This window comes from Dermacentor variabilis, chromosome 7, assembly GCF_050947875.1.
Source record: "Dermacentor variabilis isolate Ectoservices chromosome 7, ASM5094787v1, whole genome shotgun sequence".
Lineage (NCBI taxonomy): Eukaryota > Metazoa > Arthropoda > Arachnida > Ixodida > Ixodidae > Dermacentor > Dermacentor variabilis.
In genome coordinates, this window is record NC_134574.1 from 68544557 (window position 1) to 68550556 (window position 6000).

The 6000-nt window shown below is 45.6% G+C and overlaps 1 long non-coding RNA gene across 1 annotated transcript; it reads right to left on the minus strand.

The window, feature by feature from the left end:
• Nucleotides 1–1381: 1381 nt before the first annotated feature.
• LOC142587503 (uncharacterized) lies at nt 1382–4213 on the minus strand. The gene is made up of 2 exons (XR_012829556.1): nt 4075–4213; nt 1382–1889 (listed from the first exon to the last, which is right to left on the minus strand). It is a non-coding gene; the product is annotated as an uncharacterized LOC142587503 (long non-coding RNA).
• Nucleotides 4214–6000: the final 1787 nt, after the last annotated feature.

A 6000-nucleotide genomic window follows, 5' to 3' on the forward strand; every position in this document is an offset into this window, starting at 1 on the left:
GATTCCTGTATAGTTAATCTTTTATTGCGTTCTTTCGAAGCGCGATTGCCAAAAATAAGCTGTAAGGAAGCCTAGAGATTTTTGTGCAGCGCCGACTCTTATATTGCACAGTCACAGCGTACATCGCAAGCTCATAGTCAGGAGAAAGAAAACTAGCCTACTACAAACTTACAGCGCTGGCTTTCGTTGCGATCACTGTACTCCAGTTAATTTTGTTGTGGCAGTATACGTTTTTGCACTTTCTCAGGTGTTGTGCACATCACCCACCTTCCTGTGCAGCGACTCGTGCTCTAGTCGAAACCACAGCCTGTACTCTAAAATGCTATTACTCTAGAAATGTTGCTGTCAGAAAATTCTAGCTCAATGTTGTGCATGCTCATATTATAGCTGAAGCAGGCCGGCCAGTGGCAAAGAGCACTACCGAATGAAAAGCTTTGTCCATTTAGCTCCAGAAGCACGGTTACATAAGGGCCCTTGGACGGGTAGCAGCTCAGGCCAGAGATTCTAGCCATACCGAGCGCAAACCTGTTCAGATGAGCACATGTATGACGACATGAACGTGACAACAATAATGATAAGGCGTCCACGTCGATGCCACTGCAGCCCTACCACTGGTGCAGCGACTGCAAGCCGGGCGGTCATCCATAGGAGCTCAATTAGGAAGTCGCCTGGCAGACATAACTTGAAGCCACTAAGGTACAGCACGGCTTCTGCGAACTGGCGTTGCCCACGTAAGATACAAATAAAAATAAGGGAACCATTAATGTAAGAGAGATAAATCTTTCATACCTTGCGCCACGACGCACATTCTTAGCGTGCGCAGTGGTTGCCGAAGTGAGGGAACAGCCTCGCCTCCAGCCTCTTTCCGCCGAACTCTACCACTGGGAAGTGTGGTCGCAGCCGTTTGATTAAAATTCACGATAGAGTTCTACGGAAAGCGGATGCGTGGCGCTTTTCCTCTCTATTTCTCCCTCTCTTCGTCATTCATATCAGGCGCTCGTGCTCATCCTTTCTCCGTTGTGGCATCGCGCAAGAGAGTCGAGTTAGTACCCAGCCCTTCTTTTATTGCGGCAAGTTCACTGTTCTTATTTTATTCTGTAAAAGTTTCGCTAGAGGTGAATGGGAACGTATGCGTCAGATCCGCATAATTTTTTTACTCTGCTTTCGCACCCTTTCAGTGCCGCATCTTGTCGTTACATCCTATTAACCACTGCCTTCTCCAAAGCGATCAGGTTTGTTGAGATGGTGCAACCTGTGCACGCCCTGACTACTGAGCCCAAATGAAGCAAGCGGACGAGCCCACAGTGTTGAGATTGAGCATAAGTTAACTATTTGAGGGCTTTGAGCACAAGATACTTTTTTAACAAATGATGTACTGACGGTTTGCAGCTTCAGTTTATGTAATCCATAAATAAACATAAATGACTGAATACATATACGTAAGGGATGGAGGTCCCAGAGAACATAGTTGAAACGGGAGCTCCTGCAAGAGAATATATGTTATGCCAAAAATATGTAGCGCAACAGAAACAACTGTGCGGTCGTTTCGGCTAAAGGAAACAACATAAAAACACGTACCATGATGTCCACAGCTAAAACACAACAGAGCCTAATGAAGGCACGGGGCCGGGGCAAGAAAGAAAATAAGTTGGATGCAGCAATATGCCGACTATTATGTGCAGTATCTGAGTGCAGTGTTATTACATATTTTTGGCACAGTCACCTTTATGCGATTCGTGATGTGGATAGCCTTCTTAGTTCGGCCAGCCGAATACCGCATTGTCTTGTTGTACACACTGACTGAAGACCCCGCAGTCGACGACGACGTGACGACAGGTGAACTCCTGTTCACCGTCCTGGAGCATGCTTCTATATTTTTGGACGAGCTCCTAGAAAAAGAAAGTGTAAAGATAAATCTGCAGGGATCACTTTTCAATCGCCTAGTGCTGTCACAGCTACAGAAGTGAACTGCTTCAGAGCCAGTTAACGATTCAGACTTCTCCGTAGAGCTTGAGCCGATCAAAATACAACTAACACAAATTTGCCAGCAAAATGCGAAGATTCCAACCCTTGTATCGACTCAGTTCTTCAATAAAGGCTTCATACCGAGGCTGCCCAGCCTGAACCCCTTGATGGTCCTAAGAAAATTCAGAAGCTTGGATCGCATTCTTTGAGTACGCGGGCAGACAAAATGGATGGCACAGAGAAGAACGCCTGAAGCATATACTCTCTTTTCGAAGTGGTAATGCAAGAGAATCGTACGAGCTGCATCTCATGGGACATCAATGTAATGCATGGAGCAAATGGAAGGAGAGCTTCGTTTCATTGATACGGGGCAATGTGCTAGAGAAATGGGATCAAGGCACATGTTATCGCCTCAAGTCCAGAGTAGTGCTCCAATATTATACTGCAACTCCAATACTGCAACTTCCAGAACCGAAGCGTCCAGTGACTATTTTTCTAACGCTGACAAAACATGGTCTGCCTCAAGAATTCGCCATTATGTTCCAGCTATTTAGTGAAGTCACTGCTCGCGCGTACAGGAGGCGAATGCCACGCGGTGTTGCATTTGTTTTTTTTTGTCTGCAGGTCGCGACCTACATGCGCCAATTGTTCTCAAGTGCTGAGCCAGACGGCATTTTTTTATGCACGCTACGCTCGAACCATTGGTGTAGCAGGAGGGGGTGGGGTCCAGCGCCCGAGCTTTGAAGTTTCTATGTACATGTGTACACAAACACATATACAAACACACTTATACCTCTCTCGATCCCCCGAAATAAAATTCTCACAATGCCCATGGCTCGAACAGCTCAACACTTCGCGTTCAGACGCGCACTACGTTGCAACAAAAACCACTGCAATGTTTATCAACATGCATATGAAGTTTTCTCGTCGGGGAAGGAAGGTAAGAAATGTTTTAAAGAGTCTTTAAGGAAAACTTCACACACTTCAGGTGGACGATTATGTGAGCGTATTTTGGCTGGCGAAACCAGCCGATTAATGATCGTGGCCAAGACACCTATCATGCTCGGAGTTATGTCAGTATTCGTGAACATAGCGTCATTTATCACTAGCTGTCGTTCGCAGCAGCTGCACGAGTTCGATATATGCGGTGCAGACACGTAGTTTTAAACACATTTCAAACGTTCAGCTGCGCGCATTTTCTGCAAAGCTTAATTTAACAATTGATTCATAGCGCAGACTAAATAGCTGCCTTGTAACAGTAAATATGCAAGTGAGAAAAGATTCAAGATGCGCGAACTTCTAGATCAAATTTATTTTGTTCAAAGGAATGGATGACCAATGGCTGCTGGCAGCAGGCCAAGAATGCTGGTTCTTGGAGCCTCAGGGGGCAAAATTCAAAGCAACTGGAAAGGCAACAAACTATTGCGAGTAAAAACATGTTATCTTTTATTGCAGTAATCACACCATGATGGGGCAAACATGCAAACTAATTTCACACATTGCAAACTGTAATATGACAACACATTATTCTTGATCTCTTAATACTTCTCAGGTCAATTTCTTGTGACACAGCGATTATTAAACATACACGCAGAATTTTACTTTGCTCACATCGACTAAAGCCGATCGAACAAGAAATATATTGCGGGCGGTAAATCCTGAAACTATTACAGCTGTATCACAAGCGGGCGCCACGACGCTTGCGTTTGCTACAAAACAACGAACATCGATCAGCGTTACATAAAAAACCACAACACCGACAAAAAAAATAAGAAGCAAAAGAGCGAAAATCCAGGGAGCAGGGGGCAAACTGTACCTGGTAGTATTTACCCCGTTTTGAACACATTGTTCTGGACCCGCATAGTCAAGACAATCGTACAAGCAACACAGCAATTGGTCGAGTTATTGTTAAGTTAGCATTCTTGGCACATATGTGCAGCGTGACCCAGACGTGTCGTTCATTCTTTGTCCCACGTCTGTGTCGCGCTACATATATACGCCAAAATTCGTACAATGAACAACCTTTCATGCTAGGCGTACCTATCTCAGCGTTAACAGGGGTGTTACTCGAGTAAAAGGCTGCTTTAGTTTAAAACAAGGCACACTCACCTCTGTTAACAAGGCGAACGCACCTCACATATCCTGGTCCCTTTCGGAGTCAGGCGGTTTCGGTCCACACCACGGTGGCCCACATGCAGTAGCCATACAAAGCCGCCGGAGCGCTTCTGCCCGTCCGCACTGCACTGCGTAACAAGCTTTACCTCCTTTCATGCCGTTTGTGCAGTTTGGTGATGCGTATTTGGTGATGGTGTCAGTATGATGTCTTGAGTATCACTTCACCAACGTCCTTGACAAAGATGGTCGAATACCGTACCTGCAACACTGAGGTCATAAATGCAACGCACGCTCGACGGTCTGCTGATTACAATCCGATGGCACTGATGGAAACAACGAGTCGGCATCGCGCGAGTAAATTTAGCTTCGCAGCGGCGCAGTTGAACATTTGGCGTGATTTTTCACCCTATCATAGCGCTCGGCTAAAAGCTGTGCGAGCGACGCCGGAAGGTGTTTCTGTATATGCTTCCGCAGGGAGCGTATACAGAAACATTAAACTCAGCTGCGGGCGCCTACGGCGCTGTCGACTCTTTACTTTACTATATAACGCTATGGTTAGACTTCCACTTTGGTATTGTTTTAACGTCACGGTGCTTTACTGCAGCTTCACACTTGAGCGCACTGCGTCAGCTGTCGGCATGGACAAACTTAGAGAGTGTTTATTTTTCAGAAATAGCAGATACGTGCTGTACCATACATTTATTATTATTATTATTATTATTATTATTATTATTATTATTATTATTATTATTATTATTATTATTATTATTATTATTATTATTATTATTATTATTATTATTATTATTATTATTATTATTATTATTATTATCTTTACAGTTTGTCCGCAACTGTCGCCATGTCTATTAGTAGCGTTTGTTTTATTGAAGATACCGGTACCAAGCATGCATTCTGATGGCGCTTTTCCTTCTCCCGCGATCATCCCATATGTGCAAGCTGCGACGGGGGAGGGCTCGTTATTCCCCCATTTTGTCACGACGTTCATCTACACATTCTGGTCTTTCTACCATTCTATCTCGCCTCTGGGCTGTTGCACGTGAGTACGCAGGTATGCACTACAGCTACTGCAATGCTTTCGCGTGGGGCTTACGCGTAATTACAACCTTCCAGAGGGCATTGTGCCGATGGCCAGAAAATTCCACAAAAGATTGCGGCAACGGCTGTTGAGTTCTTGAAGGCGTTGTTGTGACGAGCCCGAAGTTCGTTGGAAAGATCTCTCGTGCTCCTTCTTTGTACGCGAAGTACACAGGTTCTCCCCCCCACCCATGCGGTGTGCAGCACAGTAGCAGCAGCAGCAAAAGTGGAAAAATCGAACGAATAGACAAACACAGCTTCGCTTGAAAAAAAATGTAGTCTGTATGGTACTTAGTTCTATTGCTAAGTTCATTCTCGTACGGTTCACCGTTGATTCAGGAAGTGAGCTCTCCGCCATGCTATAGAAAATGTTAAAATGAAATTACATTCTCGGGTTTTACGCGCCAAAACCACGATCTGAATAGGAGGCACACCGTAGTAGGGGACTCCGAAATAATTTCGGCCAGCTGGGGTTCTTCAAGGAGCCCCGAATGCACGGGATGCGGGCGTTTTTGCATTTTGCCCCCGTCCTAATGCGGCCACCGCGGCCGGGACCGACCTCGGAATCTCCAGCGCTTCGGTGGCAGTAAGGTCCCGGCATTAAGACTAGACGGTAGCGACATTCCTCCTGGCCCGGCCTCTCCTGCTCCTAGCCTTCTCACAGTTCTCTCTTTCTATCGTAGCTCGCCCTCGCAATTTGGTCGTTCGCTCGGAAGCCGCACACAGAGCCACGCGAGGCGCGACATTAAATATTGTTGTTGGGCGTTTGCGAACAAATTTTTACCGTATTTAAGGTTTCATTATTGTGTGCTGTGCTACGAACGACGA